The sequence below is a fragment of the Peromyscus leucopus genome, chromosome 17, assembly GCF_004664715.2.
Source record: "Peromyscus leucopus breed LL Stock chromosome 17, UCI_PerLeu_2.1, whole genome shotgun sequence".
Classification (NCBI taxonomy): Eukaryota; Metazoa; Chordata; class Mammalia; order Rodentia; family Cricetidae; genus Peromyscus; species Peromyscus leucopus.
This window is the reverse complement of record NC_051077.1, coordinates 13,787,966-13,808,751: the sequence shown is the minus strand read 5'-3', so window position 1 is coordinate 13,808,751 and position 20,786 is coordinate 13,787,966.

Genomic DNA, 20,786 nt, shown 5'->3' with positions numbered 1-20,786 from the left:
TCTTGAATTTTTTTATTTCAGATGATATATTTTTAAATTAGTTTTCTTACTCCTCATTATACTCATGTGTTTTTCTTTTAATACTGGGCCAATGTTAACAAAATCCTCTTGTTTCTTTTTAACACTGTGTTACTGATTTTTTTTTCCCACTGTTTTGGATCCTAGGCCCTTCCTTATATGTCCAGTCATTTTCATCAAGTGTTGGACAGTCTACTTGCTGCACTGTGGAGTGTCTCGATCTACTTTCCATCTTCTCAGTTTTTCTCTAACACAAAATGTTTACTTAAAATCATTTCAATCCTTGGGAGACTTATGCACAGGGTTTTGTTTTTATGTTTGTTTTATTTTGCTGTGTCTTGTTTTGTTGTTGTTGTTTTTAATAAAGTTCTTAGCCTTTATATGAATGAAGGCTAATGTAACCCTGTAAGTCTTTCCTTTCTGACATCTTTTCAGTATTCAGGTCATTCTCTTTTATTCTGGTCGACTGTTTGTTCTGGCTGATTGTAACTCAAACATCTCTCTTGTATTTGTGACTGTCAGGAGCTGTTCAGATTTCACATCCCAGATCTGAATCCCGTACCTGCCATGTCTACTCACCCTACAAATGTGCAGCATGCTGTTATCCAAAGGCTCTTTTGTTGCTAGAGTTTTCCTGCCTGGCCCACAGTCAGGACAAATCTCTATCACCTGCCAGTCCCACAGCCGCTCAGACCCGACCAAGTAAACACAGAGACTTATATTGCTTACAAACTGTATGGCTGTGACAGACTTCTTGCTAACTGTTCTTATAGCTTAAATTAATCCATTTCCATAAATCTATACCTTGCCACGTGGCTCGTGGCTTACCGACGTCTTCACATGCTTCTTGTCATGGCGGCAGCTGGCAGTGTCTCCTTCTGCTTTCCTGTTCTTTTTTTTTCTCCTCTCTGCTAGTCCCGACTATACTTCCTGCCTAGTCACTGGCCAATCAGTGTTTTATTTATTGACCAATCAGAGCAACACATTTGCCATACAGAACATCCCACAGCACTTTTTTCCTTTCTATGACCTCATTTTTGTGTAACTCCTTACTATTATTCCTAATAAATAAAACCTTTTAGACTCTGAGCCTAAGTCTCATTTTTCCTTAACTTGATGTTCTGGTGGTTTTTCTTGGGTTTCTTTTCCTCTGGCTGGTGTTTAATGTTAATGCCCCTGGGCAGAACACAGGCCACAAAGTCTCATCACAAGGGATCCCCTTCTTCCTGGGTGAACAGATATTACTGCCTACTGGACGGCATGTGAAGGTGGTTGTTTCTTATACAGTGCTCAATTTGTTAGTTCTTTGTAGTGGTAAAATCAATTCATCCAAAGGCTTCACTATTGGGACAAAAGGAAGTTCTTCTTATTCTTTCCTATTACCACTCAGATTAGAGGAAAATTGTGTTACAGCAAAGAGATGGTACTTTGTCAAAAACAGTGTACAGCGTGTGCTAATTGCTCAGCAACATTTGCATCAGTGATGAACTCTTTATGTGACAGTGATCCTGTAAGAGTATATTGCCTGTTGATGCTGCAATTGTCTTAGTGATATTCACACTCTGGGAGCGCCCTCAAAGATGAATCGTCTTTCACTTCATCTTTCATGACATCTTTCACTTAAAGACAGCTTTCTGCAGATGCATCGTGTTGTTAAGTGATGCATGACTGTAATCTAGGAACTCATAAAACCAAGGCTGTTCTTCCTCCGACCGTGATGATGTTGACACTAGCTGGAATCTTTCTCTTTCTGTTTTTACCTATCTGAATCTGCTGTTGACTGTTTTCCTGTGTCCTTTGCAAATGAGAGACTCAAAGGCTGTGGAGTTTGCAGAGCATCACAATATTTCCATAAATTACAAGACAACAAGAATCACCCTTGGCACTGGTTAAAAAATATAACATTCTTTTCAGACATCTTCCCTAGACTTCCCCGATGTCTAAAGTACTAGGAGAAAATAGAAATTTGTATTTCAAGCAATAACTCAATTATATATTCATCAAGTCAATTTTGGAACACTGGAATTGTGAATTAAAGTGAAGATACTCAAATCAGAACAATTGTGTTTGCATACTAACGTGCTGTGTAGTGGCCCTGTTATCTTGGGTGGTGTTCATCCTCCATTTCCTCTGGAGGCATTGCAGATGGCTACATACTTTGTGCCTCCAAAGAAGGCAGGTGGACAAAGTGGCCAGAATGGGCTGAAAGTCAGCATTCTCTCTGTGAAGCCAGAGACAAAAGGAGTGCTTGTGTGATTGTCTTCCCAGCAGAGATGCCCTTCCTTCTCCCCTTCAGAACTGGCATATAGGAATAGCAGTAGCTGTTTTCCCTGTCTTTGAAATAAACACAGTAACAGCAGAGTGAATGTATTAGTCACTTTTCTGCTGCTGTAATAAAACCTCATAACTGAGATGACTTAGAGAAGAGTTTATTTGCCATAGCGTTCCATGGGAGCAGGGAGCAGGTGGCAGCCAGCATGGAGGAAGGAACAGGAAGCTGAGAGCTCACACCTTGAACTGCAAGCATAAAGCAGAGAGAATGAACTGCAAATGGTGCAAGTCTTTAAACTCTCAAAGACTGCCTCTGGTGGCTGACTGTCTCCAACACAGCTGGACCTCCTAAGCTTCCCCAAACAGCATCACCAAGTGGGGAACCAAGTATTCCAGCATGTGAGCCTATGGAGGATACTCTGGCGCCCAGAATCTGAAGAACACTGGACAAATGAAACAACTGAAGAAAAAGGACAAATCATCTATCCCAAGAAAAAGAGTAAAATGGCCTATTGGTATATCATCTACAAAATTTCATAAGTCTTCCTAAATATTTGTTTCTGCTCTTCTCTAAAGAAATTTAACACTATTGGTCTTCTTGTAGTCCCAGTTCAATTAAAATTTAAAACTGACTTTGGAGTTGGAGAATGGTTCTTTCCTTCTTTAAACTCAAGCATGTTATTAAAAGGAAAATGCAAACTCCCTGTATCATGCCAGAAGAAAGAGCCATCTTCTGATATGGAACAGGAGAAAAACCAAATTAATTAAGGGACTATTCTATTACTACTAATCTCAATTCTTTGATTCTATTCTGATTCTTTAAACTTTTCTTAAAGTATGAATTTTATATCAAAATTTACAAGATTAATATATATATATAAATTTTAAACTTTGTTAAGATATTAGTAGTCATATAGAGTACTAACTAATTCTAGAAAAAAGGCTTCAATTAGCCGCATATATATGTCTTTGTGTTCGAGTCTCTTATCAGTTTTCTGCAGGAAATCACGGCCAGGCCTAACATCAACTGAAGTCTCTAGGAAGAAGATGGGGCCCCACAACAACAATAATTCCACGTGGACAATAATAATACCACTAAACTGACAAACATCATCTACAGATCAGCTTTGGACTACAAACTGCTCAGAGCAATTTTGAGATGCCTAGATGAGATGATCCAGTTTCAAAGACTACTTGAATAAGGACTTGAGATAAACCCTGAACTTTGGCATTATACACAGACTAGACAACAAAGAATATAGCTACCTTTCCTAGAATTTGACAATTAACCCAAAATTTTTCTTTTCAGAATAGAGATATCTTTGCCCATATTCAGCAAGAAGCAATTTTAAGAATACGACACCCACATTCCCAAAGAGGTGGTGTGGGGCGGGTGGTGTTTTTGCCTTTTAATGGGTTTGGGGTCTGGGATAATTTTCATTGTTTAGGAGGATTGGTTACAAGTTGCTGTTAAGGATTAGGAAAAGGGCTAAGCAAAGGAGATTAGATTTAAGGTTCTTGTTTTTAAAAAGAAAAAAGACAATTACTAGTTTTAAATACTTTACATTGGATTGGATTTTTTATATTGTATACAAATTATATATATTGAGATTGATATTGTTAGAAAATGCCATACATATATTTCTAATCTTGTTCAAGATATTGTATTTATACCGTTCATTTAACAATGTAATGCAATTTGCTGATCCTTGAATGTTATTATTACCAACTATTAGGATATAAAGAAATGAAAGTTAATAGTTAGACATTACAATCGAATTTGTAGTCATATTAGGTGTGTGTTCAAGATCAAGCAGATCTATTTTAGATAGACAGGTCATCTTCAAACCCTTCAGAGATCTACAGAATATGGTATTTAAAATGTTTTAATAACTTAGAAAATTTTTCTTTTTTGTTATGTGTATGAGACATGTCGGCTCCTGGCAGTACCAATCTACTTCAGAGAAAATATGAGCATTGAAGAAACTGCATATGGAGTTAACTTTCATTGTGGCAAAAGTTAGCCACTAGACAACAAAGTATCCTCGAATCAACTGCTAACAAACAGGACAGACAGGACATGAAACAAAGGACTACTGATTGTTGCCAAAACAAGTGTGGTTATGGCTTTATCAAAAGGCATCATCTGAGGCCAGGACAATATGGCACCATTCCTGAAGTGGCCTTCGCAATCCAGAAAAGGTACAGTGCCCTTTTCCTCAAAGGCACCTGAACAGGCAGTGGGCCAATGACTTCTGATGTGCAGTGGAATGACAGCTGAAACAGTTATTCTTGAAGAGTAACTAAGCTCAAACCTCTCAATGGTAGACTGGCATTTAATAGAGGGATGTGGAGAAGAACAGGATGCTGAGATGAAGCCACACACACACACACACACACAGCCAAGAAGAATGGACAGATGAATTCAAAAAACATCAACAATTTCCAGAATTTAAAATCCTGAATCATGACATGACACTAGTGGAATTCAGGTGTTTCTGGTACATGGACTGCTCTCACCAAATGTGAGGTCGAACTGTTGACCTTGTGTACATCCTAGTTCACAAATGAGTCTGTCAGATATGCTAAGCCTATAGGCTGAAGATGATGCCCCAACACTGCGAAGAAACCTCGGGTGACTGTCCAGGCAGCTGGCTGTTTCTGTCAACTCACTTTTTTTTTTTTTTGGAAGCTGCTTGAATGCACTTCCTGTTTTTATTTTTGTTAGGTAATATTTCTTTCTTGGGTCTCTGAAGGAGTTGAAGACTAGATAATTATAGTTAAAGTTTAGATAGTTACAGTTTTCCTTGTTAGGAATTTTAGAAAAGAAACTCACTGAAGAGTAAGTGTATAAATTTGAAAGACGTTATAAGATAGTTCTGTTAGTAATATAAGTTAGGATAGAAAGTGAATCAGGTACATTTTGGACTTACCAAAATAGGATAGATAATGGAATTATTTTCTCTGAATTTGTCAAATGCAAATGGACTAGACATTGTTTAGGTATTTATTGCTTGTATATATGGTATATAATTATTGTACTTTTGTATATAGTTTTTCTTATATTAGTTATAACTTTTTTCCTTTTTTCTTTTTATTAAAATAGAAAGGGGGAAATGTGGTGATATTTCATTTGTACTGAAATGTGATTTTATTTGTATGTTAATAAATAAAGTTGCCTGGGGATCAGAGCTAAGAGCAAGCCATAGCAGAAGCCAGGTGGTGGCACATGACCTTAATCCCAATCACATGACAGGCAGATCTCTGTGTGTTCAAGGATGCAGCCAGCATGGAGACACACGCCTTTAATCTCAATACCAACCATAGAGACCTGGAGGTCTGTATGGACAGGCAGTGACGAGGAGGTTATGTGGTTGGGTTTACAACCAATGAGAAGGCAGAACAGAAAGTCAATAAAAAGACAGACACACAGGAAGTAGGCCTCTTTCTCAGGGGAAGGACGAGAGCGGCAGCAAAGGGTAAGAAAGGGTTTTTAGTATCAGCTCTCAGCTACTGCTCTGACCTCTTGGGCTTTTAACTCTGCATTTGGCTCTGTTTCTTATTTAATAAGACACATCTACAACACTCCCTCTCCGTCCTCCCTATTCCCTCCTCCCTTCCTCCATCCCTCCTCTCTGTCCTCTTTTTCCTAATTCATTTTGTTTGTAGCACTTACTTGTCAGGGGTTGGAGAGCAGGTGTCTGAAAATCCACTATGGAGGTGTAGGACAGTGGTGTGGTGGGACCAATCATGAGCTGAGGCTCCAGAGAGCTTCCAGAACATACTCCTTTATCCCGTCAGATCTTACTTACCACTGACAAAATTTCAACATGGCCCTCACAAGGTATAAACTGTAAACAAGAGCTCCCCTCCTCACCCCACTGAGCATGGCGTCTTAAGAAACATCACTAGGTGTACACTCATGACTGCTGCTAGTTCTCTTTGGTGTCCGAAATACAGTAAACACTAAAAGATGCCAGCTGTAATTTTTATAATATGTTCTTCCTGGAAGTTCAGTCTGGCCCAGACTCCCAGGATTTACCCTAGCAACCAGACCGTGGCCTTGGTTCCATGATACATCAGTTTCCTGAGAGGCAGTAGCTGCCTCTGGGCAAAGGCTTGCAGCCTCATGAGAAACAGAGTCAGGAGCAGCGCCATAATATAAACACTGGCAGTAGCACCAAGATCTACCTGGAATACAGGGCCTTGCAGGCACTGTCGTACGCTGAGATGGGAAGTGACATCTACACTTTAAGGACGAGTGAGATTTAAAGGGCGTAAGGAATATTTTCTGAACTCTGAAGAGAAGGCCTGAAGACGCCACAGCAAAGATGAGAGAGACAAACAACCCGTGAGAGTTGAGCTCTGGCTGTGACAAGAAGCGAGGCAGACAGCAGCCCCAGGACTTGAGGGTCATTTCAAGAAAAGGAGAGGAAAAGCTTAGGAATGGAGCGTGGAAATGGGATATTTTAAATGCTTTTGGGGAAAAAAGGTTTTACTAAGACCACGTTTGCATTTTCGAAAGATTCCTGTGGGGACTTCTACATGAAAAATTGAGTTACGATTATGGATGTCTAATTTCTGCCTCCGTGAATACTATGGAAATTGCCAAATAAGTTTAAAATGTATAAAAGGTATAAAAGTAGTGCCAGAGACTAGGAAAGATATTGTCTACAGTCCAGCATGTAAGTGCAATAAAGTTTGGGTAAATAATGACATCAGATCTAATAAAACATATATTATCTCTCTTAATATATACAGAATCATGTTCTCCATAAATAGAAATACATCTTTTTTGAAACATTTATGCTATATTTGTGAAAGTTAATCCTACTCTTGGCTATAAAGCAATCTTCAATAAATTCCAAAGACTCTAAATTTTACAGAACCCAGTGTCTGATCATGTTGTAAATTTTTTTAATTTTAATATTTAGTACTCTAAAATGTATACATAAATAGTCCTATTACTTGGGTATTAGCAGAAAAAGAAACAATTAACATAAAATTAAAAAGCAAATGAACTATATAATTATCTTCTGCTTAGAAAGACACCAATAAACAATGGATGCTTATAAAAATTAATAAAGAATTATTTTCCAAAAAAAAAATCTTCCATAAAAGATTCAAAGAAACAATCTTATATATCTTTTTAAGATTTATTTATTTATGTACTTTGTGTATATGATGTCTCATCTGCATGTGCATTAGCACACCAGAAGAGTGCATCGGATCCCATAGAATTACAGTGATAGATGGTTGTGAGCCACCATGTGGGTGCTGGGAATTGAACTCAGAACCTCTGGAAGAGCAACCAGTGCTCTTAACCACTGAGCCATCCCTCCACCCCTAAACAATCTTATATTACTTAAACCATCTGAAAAGATGTAAAGCCTCACAGTTGATCATCTTCACAAACCTCAACCTAAAATAGCACAATTAGTACTTTACATACAGATAGTACAGGCCATTCCCCTTCTGAGCATAAGAGCAAAAGTCCTCATTGAAATATTCACAAGTTAGAGCTCACAGAGTATTTAAGGACTATTATGTAAGACTAAGAAAGGATTATTCCAGGATGCAAAGATATTTTATGTCAATCTATCCTTAAACAAACAAACAAAAATCACCATTACAAATAGCCAAACAAAATTAAACATTATCTTGATAGGTGCTCCAAGAGAATTTGTAAAATTTGGTTTTTAGCCCTGATAAATTAAAAACATAATTATTACTGATGCTGAAATATGAAAGTACTCTGACACAATGACTGATAAGCATATTAAGTCAAAAACCAGAATTACATTAAAAAAATACAGCATTGGAGATAATGTCATGTCATTAAAATCCAGAATAAAATGAGCATGTTAGTTACCAGAATTATCATTTAATAGATTTTTGAGACTCTCTGAAATGTAAAAGCACAAGAATCCTTAAATCTTGGAATATGTAAAGGAAAAGAAAATAATTAGTATAATTTTGATATTACATTTTTGATCTCCTAGAAAATGCATAAGAAGTATTTGGAAACTGGTTATCATTTGAGTATTTAATATGGTGGCTAGTTATAAAATAAATATGCAAGGATTAATAGTTTTAACCTATATTAACAACACATACTATGGGAATAATAATCTCATTCACGTAGCATTAGAAGTGTGCTCCAGCAAACAGCCATATACCCATGCTCAAGTAAGCAATCTTAATTAAACTCAGTGGGTCATTAAAGTGAAAAGGAAGATGTGAAAGTAGAGGGAGGAAGAAGGAGTTGAGGGGGAATGAGAGAGAGAAAAGAGAGGGTAGCATGGGGATGAATATAACCAAAATGCACTCTATACATAAATGAAATTGCCAAACCTAGTGAGACGGCCCAGCATCTTCAGGTGCTTGCTGCCAACTTTGATGAGCTGAATTCCATGCCCAGGACCCCACAGTGGAAGGCAAGAACCAATTTCCACAAGCTGTACTCTGGTCTCCACACATGTGTCATGGCACACTCCCCAACAGCCCTCTGAAATAAATAAATGTAATATTTAAAAAGCTTAAATAGATTTCAGTGAAAATGACCAATCTACCTATTTAATTTACAGATTTAATGCAATACCAATTAAATTCCAACAATATTCTTCACAGAAATAGAAAAAAAACACTAAAATTCATATAGAACCACAAACGATCTCTGATAGCCAAAAGAGCAATTCTGAAGCAGGAGAAACACAATGTTAGAGGGACTAACATTCTAGATTTCAAAATAGGAAAACAATATGATATTGACATGCCATATTACATGTAGACATGTAGACCAATAGAGTAAAACAGGAGACCCAAACATGATGCACATAACTACAGCCATCAGATACTTGACAAAGATGAAAAACACATACACTAGATAAAAGACAGTGTCTTCAACAAATGGTGCTTCGAAAATTGAATGTCCACATGCAGAAAAATGAATTAGACACACATCTTGCACAAAAATTAACTCCAGATGGATCAAAGATCTCAATGTGAAGCCTGAAACTGCCAGAAGAAAACACAGGCAGAATCTACAGGAGCTATATATATATGTATATATGTTGTGTGTGTGTGTGTGTGTGTGTGTGTGTGTGTGTGCGCGCGCGCAGAAAGGGATTTTCTGAATAGAACCCCATTTGCCCAGGAATTGAGTTCATCCATTAACAAGTGTGACTTCATAAAACTCAAAGGCTTCTGCACACAGTACAGGAAACAATAAATCAAGGGGGGGCGGGGAAGAAATCCTTGTCAGCTATACATCTAACAGAGATTACTATCCAGAATATATAAAGAAAAACAAATAATCAAGAAAACAAACAAATCCAATTCAAAAACGGGCTATGGATCTGAACAGGGAGGTCTCACTAGAAAAAAAATATAAATGGCTAAGAAATATCTCACAGAAAAATGTTCCTCATCCCAAGCAATTAGGAAAGTGCAAACTGAAACAACCTTGAGATTTATTTCATCTTTTCCCAGGCAGAACGGCTAAGTGGTCTGACAAAACAACCAACAACAAATGTTGATGAGGATTGTGTGGCGCATCCTCCTGTTGGCGCAACTGCAAACTGGTGCAGCCAGTCTGGGAATGAGGGTAGAGAATTTTCAAAGAGCTGGAAATAAGCTTGCCATATGATCCAGCTATGCCACTTCTTGACCTTGGCCATGGTCATTGCCTCTCTGTTCATAACCACTAGGAAATGGAAACATCCTATGGTAATTTGAGTGTACATTGGCCCCCATAAGCTCATAGGGAATGTCACTGTTGGGGGGTGTGGCTTTGTTGGAGTAAGAATGGCCTTGTTGGAGGAAGTGTGTCACTGTGGCGGTGGGCTTTGAGGTCTCATATATGCTCAAGCCATGCCCAGTATCTCAGTTCACTTCCTGCTACCTTTGGACCAAGTTGAATTCTCAACTCCTTCTCCAGAACCACGTCTGCCTGCCTGCTGCCACACTCCCAGCCATAATGATAATGGACTAAACCTCTGAAACTGTGAGCCAGCCTCAATTAAATGTTTTCCTTTATAAGAGTTGTCTTGGTCATGGTGTCTCTTCACAAAAATGGAAATCCTAAGACACATCCTAATTGCTTCAACAGATGAAAGGATAATGTAAATGTGATATAGATATAGATAGATAGATAGGTAGGTAGGTAGATAAATAGATAGATATAGATATAGATATAAAATGGAATATTATTCAGCTGTAAAGAAAAATAAATAATTAAATGTTCAGGTGAATGGACAAACCTGGAAAAGAATATATTGAGTGAAATAACCCAGACTCAGAAAAAAAAAATGCCACATGTTCTCTCTCATTTGCATTTTCTAGCTCCAAATCTTCAGGTATAAGTGGTGCTCGCATCTTCATCAAAGAACCCTTTTTTCACAGCATACAAAGACCATTACAGAGAGCCACAACTGCAGAAATGTAGAGAACCAGTGACAATAAGGTACCCAGTCCTAGTAGCTAAGTCTACAGAACAACCCCTTTATGTAAGGCTGGGGGACATTGGACAAGAAGTGGTCAAAAAAAAAAAAACTTTAAGAGCCAGAGGACTGGAAAGCCTGCTGCAAGATTCTGTCTTCTGAATATGGGAGTGAACCCACACCCATGAGACCTCAATAGAAATGCAACACTACTTGACATGGCCCTGTGAATGGGGGACATCGTTCAGGGCCCCACCCCTACATGAAGAGCTACAGGCAATTAAAAGCTGTTAAGAAAGGGAGAATTAATTGGTCTTCTCTGGACATAATGGTTAAGCTAAATGGCTAAGCATCTCAAGTGGCCAGTTCTAAAAGACCATGCATACTAGCAACACTAAACACATTCAGCAGGTTGCATTTATATATTTCTTTGCATATACACACATACATACACACACATAACTGTGATAATTAAAGAATAAGAGGCCATGAAATTAAAAGGGAGGAGGAGAGATGATGTAATTATATTTTAACTAAGTAAAACAATGAAATCAGTTTAATTTTTTTCTTAAATGAGCAAGATCTACATGAAGAAAATATTCTTCTCTGGGAACATGAAAGGTAGCCTTAATCAATATAGATTCACTTGATGTAAACAATACAATAATTTATTACTTTAATTACAACACGGTCTGGAAGACATCAACATATAAACAGATATAGAAGTTATCAGTTTTACACAGTTTTGTAACAGGGGCTGAGCACAAGACACCGGGAAAAATTCGTTTATGAGATATTATGGTATGGGGCTGAAGGAAAGAAAACCATAAAGATGCCTGAGAAGAACAGAATCATGGAACCCAAGGGAAGAGAAGATACCTTAGTGTTAAAATTGTGTGAGAACACTGGCAAGCACTAAAGAATACAGTTGGTCACTGCTGGAGGGGAGCCAGGCAGGCAGATGATGTGTTTCAGGAAACAGGGAGTCAACTATCATGATAAATGCTACAATGGGACAGAAAAAGAGAACTTCAGAAGTAGGGCATTTAAGGGAACAGTTGGGATTTAGGAAACAGCTAGGTGATGGGATTGGATGGAGATTGGTGGTCTGACCAAGGTACACTATATTTTGTATATTTGTATCAATATACAAATATCCCTTTAATAAGAGTAGAAATATCCATACAGTATACTATAACAAAAATAACGTTAAATTTGTATCAGTGTACAAAAATCCATACCAGTGTAAAATATTTTAATTTAATAGTTTCTTTTTAGTTTAAAGTAGATTTAATAATCTACTCTTTTATTCTATCATTCCTATATTCACCTATTTCTTTTCAGAAAAAGATCTTTGAATATAACCTCTCTTGCTTAGTTTCTTCCCTTACCACAACCAATAACAATTTACAACCAACCCCCCAAATGATGACAAACACCCATAACCCGTCAAATGACCAAAGACCATCCACTCCACCTCTTTGGAATGAGAGCATTGTATTTTTTAAATTACTTCCTGTTGTCTAGGGGTGACAACATCTTTAGGGGACCCTGAGAAAATTGAGATAATGGTCAAGTCCTGGGAAAACTAGTTGTAACATATGTTGTCCAGTCTCAGTACCATTCCCATGCAGAGGCACCAGTATATATGTCACTTGTCTGGTAGTCTTTCCTGGTTTATTCATTTATGTCTGTAGCCAAGATTTTCAGGAGGTCTCCCCCAATCTAGCCTGATCTCTATTAACCTTTAAGGAATCTACAGTCTTCCATTTCTTGTAGAAACAAAAGTATACCCTCTTCCCCAATGCAAATTCCATTTTAAAGTTAAGGTATTCCTAAAGCATCTAGGCTGATTTAATCAGCAGTTCCTTTTACAATCCCATGTCTCTCAGAAGCTGTTGTTCACTCATCAGCATTCAAAAAATTTAAAGTCAACACAGCACCATATAGGATCCAGATTCCCTGTTTATTTCCCATCTTTATGTGACTTGTTCTTCTTATATTACTTTACTCTCTCTTTAAAGATTTTTTTTATTATTTTTAAACAATTTATTTCTTCCTGTGACTGTCTATACCCATCACCTTCTCTTTCTTAAGCCTATGCACATTTTTAAACACACTGTAACCTGTTTAAAGGGTTTTTTGTTTTGTTTTGTTTTGTTTTTCCAGTCTGAACTTGTCTTTACTGCATGTCTCTAGACTTTTCTGACTGTGTGAGCCAAACCTTAAACTGCTAAGTGGCTTTGTGCTGGTGACTGGCTCCACCCACTGGGGTCTGTGAAAGCCAAGCTTTATTGGCCAAGAGCTGCGTTCAACGGGGAGCCTTGTCTAACCGCTCCAACTCTAGGAAGTTGGTACCCACACTGTGACAGGCATTTTTATTTAGCTTGCTGTTTCTACTTAGTGTCCTGGTTGCTGTACTGGCAGAGCCTATTGTCGTCAAATGTTTTCCTGTGTCCTGCCCAGCCTGCGCTCAAGACAAATCTCTCCTACCCGCAGTCCCGCAGCTGCTTATAAAATAATTACTCATAGGCTTAATATTAATTATTAATTGTATAGTCTATGTCAGGCTTTTTGCTAGCTAGCTCTTATAACTTAACCCATTTCTATTAATCTATGTTTTGCCACGTGTTCCATGGCTTTACTGGTCTGCTAGCATCTTGCTTCTTGGGCAGCAGGCTGGCATATCTCTCTGTCTCTCCTTTATCTTCCTGTCTATCTGTTTGGATTTCTGCCCGCCTCTAAGCTGCCTTGCCATAGTGTGCATGGCACAGAACTAACGCAACAGGATCAAATGACCATGGACTGAAACTCCAGAAAACATGAACCTGATATACCAACCCTCCTACCCATGAGTGATGCCCACACTAAGTATGATATACCAACCCTCCTGCCCACAAGTGATGCCCACACTAAACATGATATGCTAGCCCTCTTCACAACTCTTCACAAATGACCTCTTCTGCAACACACAGTGCCACCTTTCGAGGTCTTTTCTCCCCTGAGACTGTGTCCTGGCTTCAGTCTCCACCGTGAAGAAGGTGTCCTGATGAGAAATAGTACAAACGTGGAATTCGAGAGCAGCTGAGAGGCTCTGAAGAAGAGCTGAGACAAGGAGCTGTTGGCTTGTTGAAGAAGCCGCTGTGTCGCCTGGGTGACCAGATGGTGGTGAGAGGGGAGTAGAAGTTGAGGCCACAGAGAATTTGAGGTCCCATCCTAGATGCTGATGAGCTAACTTAGGAGGTAACTGGCTGCCAGAGTCTGGGGAAGCATATTCTAGCAGCATAAAAAGTGAGGTGGCAAGTTAGTCCGATGCAGGGAATGTCTTTCCCCAAACCATCTGTGGGTGCATCGTCTGTGAGGCCTGGGTGGCCCCTCTATGTTTTGGATTTGGGAGTTTCGAATTTTGGAATTTCTGCATACACTGTAAATAATGAACTATCTGGAGGGTAGGACTTGGGGACAAAGTTCATTTATGTTCCATGCATCCCTTACACACACAGGCAAGAAGGTCATTTCATTAAATATAGTTTCATAGTGTGGAGCTTTCCAGTGTGGTGTCCTGGTGATCAAGGTTCACATCTGGAGCATTCAGACTCAAGATTTTCAGATTTGGAATGCTCAGTTGTGCGTCAGTGTAGACACCACAGAACATTAGGAGGTTTGGGAAGATTCCATGACTGGGAAAATGTACACAACATGGAACAGAGGAGGGGGGTCACCAGAACGCACAATAGCCACATATAAAATCATCAAAGAACAAAATTTATTAATAAAAAATCAATAACTATTTTAAAACCAGCATAACTTCATTTATTAGCTCTGATGTATGTGTGTGTGTATGCATGTGAGTATGTGTGTGTATTTGTAACTATTTCTAGACCTAGATTATTTTATTGTGATTACACTACATTTAAGAGATAATTTTTATGTATTTTCAGAAAATGGAAAATGAGAAAAAGTGGCCTGTTCATTTGAACAGTGCAGTGGGGAGCCTTTTTGCTTTCTTCCTCTCACACCACTGAAACACCAAGTCACACCACCAACATAGCTACACATACTAAAGACTTGTGGGCCACCCTGACTTCCCACAGTGAGTCCTTGGATTTTGTGAGACTTTAAAGATGGAAGACTGGCGAGGGAGGGGTCTTGGGGGAGGGCCAGTGAGAGGGAACTTGGGCCCCACATTGGGCAGACTGTGGAGAGAGGATGGGGTAGGCACTTTCCCAGTACACTCTGGGTGCCAACTACAGCTGACAGAAGGCTTGTTCTTCATCCAGAAAGATCCAACCTGGACTCCCTCTGTGAGACTGTCCCACTGGAGACTCTTGATGAACCAACTTCTTCCCGACATTTATTGCCTCTGGTCTGAACTCTGAGTTTTCTTCACAGCAGTGTGTGGACTACAGAGTCATTCCAGACCCCTGGGTACAGGTACTTCAGGTCTCTCCAGTGGCCCCTGGACTGGTGAGCACAAGTTGTCACCTCTCAGATGGCACCCTGAGACAGCAGCTTCTCTTCTGTCTTGAAAACAGGGTAGACGTTGGCTTGGGGACCCTTCCCACCATCTGGCTGATTTCTGAAAGCTGAGTGGTGAACGCGAAGTTGAAAAGATCTGGGGAGTGATCAGAGTGGCCAACAAATGTCTAATTGAACTTTTAAAAAGTGGGGGTGGCCATCTGGCCTGGCAGAGACACTCGCTTTACGTCTCTGCCGGTCTATGACTGAAGTCATTTACCATTAAGTTCTATTTGAATAAAACGCTAGTAGACATTTAGGTAATATTACAGAGCAATAAATGTTTAAGAGCCTAAGGGGTATGAGCTCTCCAAAAGCAGTCCAGACCCAGATGTAAAAATACTTCGTGTGTGTGTGTCGGGGGGGGTTTCCCCCCCCCTCTTTTTTTTTTTTTTTTACCCTCTGAATTCACGTTCTGAATTGTTTAAGACGTTCCTGGCTATGCTCCCCTCTGGCTCCCCCTCCCTTTCCCTTTTAATTCTTTTTTACACCGGGTAGAAGAAGCATGAGGGAAATGTAGTTAAAATTCAAAATGCTTCCCCTTTATCATTACCATGAATCAACACAATAAATGAGCCCCTTCAGAGCTCGGTAATAAGAATTTGATAAATCATCAGCCAAAAATTAACTAGATGTCAAAACAATCTTTGGGAAGTGTGATGGATTAGGGGTGATAGCAGCAATTAATCTCCCAGCATGAGTTCACCAGACAGACACAATGTAGGGAGATGGATGGGGGGGGATCCGGGCCTTGCAAGGTCAGGACACTCCTGCAAAGAGGGAGTGGAGGGGGAGTGGGGGGGGAGAGAGAAAGAGAGGGAGGAGGAGAGGAGAGGAGAGGAGAGGAGAGGAGAGGAGAGGAGAGGAGAGGAGAGGAGAGGAGAGGAGAGGAGAGGAGAGATCTTGATCCTCCGAGGCTGCAGCTGCTGGCACCAGGCAGCTAAGCCAGAGGTCAGTGAATGCCTTTGAAAAGCCTGGTCTCCAGCTGCTCTCTGAGGAGCCAAGCTCCTCCCGTCTTGTGCTAATAAATGCCACAAGTCTGTTCCTGCGACTCCACGTGGCCTCCAACCAAGGAGCGGATACCTTGAAGGCCTTCATTTAGAAAGCTGGACAGGGCAGCTCCTTGTAAACCTCAGCCTGGAGGGAGAAGTCAGAGAGGGGAGGAGCCGCTCGGAGGGGAGGGACCTAGGGCTGTAGCTGGCTGAGAATTTGGAGACTGGACCTGGAGAGTCCAGGGCCCGCCTGGGGAATATGAATGGCCATGTGTAAAGGGGAGGAGGCCCCTTGGAGCACCAAGCTCATAAATCTCTCTTTTGGATGTGACTGCCTTTTTTGTTCTATTTATTTGGCTGATTTTTAACAGGGCTTATATTATTGGAAGAAATAAAAAAATTGGCAGAGGATGTAGAAAGGGCCCCTGCCTGGGAACCTGGAAAAGCAGGCTGAATTTGGGATCAGGAAGTGGCAGTCCCTAGCCAGGCCGAGGGTGTGGACCCTTCCTCTTGGGGAAAGTGACTAGGGGTCCTGTGTAATGGCTATAATGTTGTCAGGCACTGGTTGGGGGTCGGGGCTGAGAGCTGTTGCCCACCCCACCCCCCAGTCCCCAACAGTTCTTTATTGCTAAAAATCCCTGTAGGGTTTACCTGGAAGGAGATTGGGCGTCACTCCCATTAACAGTGGTTGGTGCTTCCTGGCTTTATAAGAATCATAAAGCAGTGCTAATGCTTAATAACTACCCAAGGCTTTTCTGTTTACAAAGCTCTGTGGGGAGCCCAGGGTCCTCCTCTGGGGACTTGACATTTTTATGGCATAACCTCTCAGTACACAGCACAGTACTAGGGCTGGTCCTTGGTAGTACAGTTGATTACAGTCCCTCCATCTGCAGAAGTCAGCAGAAGGGTTAAGTGACTGGTGGGAGAAAACTACCCCCCGGAGCTATGATTTTAGGTCTCATTTGTTTGGATATCTGATCCCCAGGCGGGCTGCTAGCACTGGTTTCTGAGGTTGTGGGGCCTGGGGATGGAGGTCGGTCCAGCGCTGGTTCCAATCTGCTCAGCTGAAGCATGGGGAGATGTTCTTCAAGCTCCTGTTGCCATGGGCCACGCTGTTCTTCGGTGGCCATGCCCTCTCCGCCATGGCCGACTCTCTCCTGCACTGTGACCAGAACAATCACCCCTCCCTCAAGCGGCTTCTGTCCAGTGTGTAAAAGTAACTAGCATACCCAGCGTTCAGGAAACACACACACACACACACACACACACACACACACACACACACACACACACACACACACACACACACACAGCTTCCTAATCCTCAGCCCCAGCATGCAAGCTCTGCCCACAGTCCTTGCACAAGCTCCTCCCCGCGGCTGGAACTTTCCGCCCTCAAGAGCATCTTGACAAACTCTTTTCCATCTTTGCCCACATGTCAACTTCTGGCTGAGATCTGCACCCCAAACAGCCACCTACCTGCTCCCCAACTCCCTTTTCTTTTCCGCGACCGACCGTTTTTTCGTAGCATGTTTGCCCAGATGCGCCAGATGTTTACCCTGCCTTCCTGTCTGTCCCTGCGTAAGGATGTCAGCTCCCACAGAGCGCTGTATCCCCTTCTTTTCTGATGTGTTCCCCATTGCATGCCGAACGCCTGGATAACATCTGGAAGAACGGGTGCCCGTGCATCTTTGTGAGCGAATGGAAACTCTCTCCTCTGTACCAACCTCTGGGAGTGTCCGACCCTGGGGTCTTAGTATTTGATTGGCATGCGGGGTTAGAAGACGGAGCCGCATAGGCTAGCCAACCAGGTTGTTCAGATCAGTGGAGGGAACCTGAGCCGGGGCCAGGGGAGGCTTGTGCGCAAAGGAGGCATGAGCCCATCTGCTGCCTAGCACTCACAGGGGCGTTCCGAAGAGGAAGCTTCGAGCTCCATCAGCCAACTACGCGTTATGGGAACGGAGTATTATCACATACGGTAAACTCCAAAGCGGACCTGAAAATGGCTGAACTCAATCTCAGCAGGTCGCAGCACTGTTCTCCCTGAAAAGCTGAATGGCAGCACTGCCTAGGAAACTAAATCTACTCAACTGCCTTGCCCTCCTCCTTCCCTCCCTCCGTCCCTTCTCTTCCTCCCTCTCCTCATTCCTTCCCTTCTTCTACCCTCCCTCCTTCTCTTCCCTTCTCTCTTTCGTTCTCTTCTGGTGATGAGGGTCCACTACGTAGCCCAGGCTGGCGCCTTCCGCCTTGGACATCCTGAGATTACAGGCTTCTATCACCCCAGCCCAGCCACTACTACTTTCTTATCAAGTGTTTCTACCATCTCAATTTACCACAGGCGCTTTCCTCTCTTCGTCCTAGATGAAAAACAGACACATGACGACATTAACAACTGCATATTTAATTATGTCAAAACTTAAGCTTTTTCAAGTGTTTGTTGCTGTGGAGAGTTTACGGAGATTTGAGCCATGTGCTATGACTTTACATTAGAGCAGTAACCGTAACCTGAACTAGGGTTTCTAGGGCCAGCCCTACTGTGCACAAATCTAAAGGTGCTTGCTTCCTCCTCGATCCTGTGCTGTGTAGCGCCCTCTGCTGTCAGAAAGAAGTATGGCCGATGCTCGGGTTAACTACCCAGAGCACATGTGTGCGCAGTTTTGTTTTCTTCCTAAACTGACTTCAGGGCAAACATGAACTGTCAGCCCCTGGAATCCCGCATTTTACTAAGCTCTGTTAAGTGGCTGTCCTTGTGTATCCATGGCTTTAGAGACAGCTGCTAACAAGGGTTGCTCTGCTGTCTCCTGTTCCTCGCTCGCTCCCAAGCTTCCTGCAGCCGGGGTACTGGGGAGAGAGGGCAGGAGAACAGAAGTCAGGGAAGAGCCGTCATAATCATAAAGAGGAGCTCAAAATAGGGCCAGGACTTCAGGACCAACTAGGGTTTTCCTAAAATTCCCTATTTAGTCCTGAATGCCGTCCATAGTAAGTCCTCCAGGTAATTTGTTTATAATCGAGGATTCTCTCCAAATTATCCTCCTCATTTATCAAAGCACAGTGTTCTTAAATGATTTTTCTGTTGTTTTGGTTTGGTTTGGTTTTGAGGCAGGGTCTCACCATGTAGCCCAGGCTGGCTTGAACTTGTGATCTCCGTGCCCCAGCCTCTAGAGTGCTTAGGAACACAGGTGTGTGCCACCATGCACAACTTTCATGGTCACTATTCATTGATTCTCACACTTCTTTGTGCACATCTGCATGCCGTGCACACATGTGGAGATCACAGGACACCTTGTGAGAGTTCATTCTCTCCTCCCACCATGTGGGTCCTGGGGATGGAACTCAGATTGTCAGCCTTGACAGCAAATGCATTGACCAGCTGAGCCATCTCTCAGGCCCATTAAAGATATTTTTAAAAAATTATTTCATCCTACAATGAAGAAAGTATCAAAGTTATAGGGACTTTGGAACTCAGAACTCAGTTTAAAACTGTAGAGCTCACCCCCTGATATAATTATATTGCCTTCAGTTTTCAGATCTGAACAAAACAAGACAAAACCCCACAGGAGTATTCTGAAGGTAAAAAGAAGACAAAATTATAATTCCTGTTCTAATTCCTAATCTCATAAACATCACTTAAAAGACACTTTAAAGATCTGTCTCATGTGTGTCATTCTAATTTCAAGTGAGAGGAAAAGGGAGAAGGGGAAGACAGAGAGAGGGCCAAAGGGGCACAGAGATTGTATTATTGTTCACATTGCTGCTAAGAATGTGAACCAGGAAAGCTGTGGGCTGAACCACTCCAAACTGTACAGTCCTTCACTAAGATGTAACACAGCAACTCAAACAAAAGGTAAGGAATCTACCAGGGAAGTATCAGAGGAATCCAGATGTATCAATGTTTTGCAAAAATTATTCTTGACTCACAGTTAAACATCAGAAATGAGTGGTATCGCCTCAATTCCACTAATAAGCCAAGACATCAAATGTTTGTGCTTTTATTTCCCATGGCTGAGGATTTAGAGAAACTTCTACACAGACTAGAGCAGTGTCATGGTCCGCATGCCCCTTCTACTCACAGGTATCAAATGGTGCTTCCTGTCAGCACACTGAGCAGACAGCCCACCTGTTCCACCTCCTAAAGATACCTCTGCAGAACAGGGTGCAGCCTCTTTGGAGGATTCTTGATCATTATTTAGAATTAAAACTTTTTAACACATCTGGACAGAACACTAGGAAGTTCTTCCAATGGACATCAAGGATGTCTAAATGTGTGCAATCTTATGTTCCCAGTTTGGGTCACCTAAGGTATTCACTGGTGCCTGGAGGTGGGGGTCTAAGGAGAATCATTTTAGTGTCTTGAATCCTAAAGTTCTCTGCTATTTCACATTTCTACTGGAGTCAGGGAAATAAAGTGAAAATGGGCAGGTGAGGAGAGGAGGATTGTTTACCCCCAGCCTTATTCACACTTCGACCCTCAGAAACCAAAAAGGAAAGCAGCAGCTAATCCTTGAAAAGGAGTTTTATACCCAGCTGCAATTCTCCAGTGACAAAC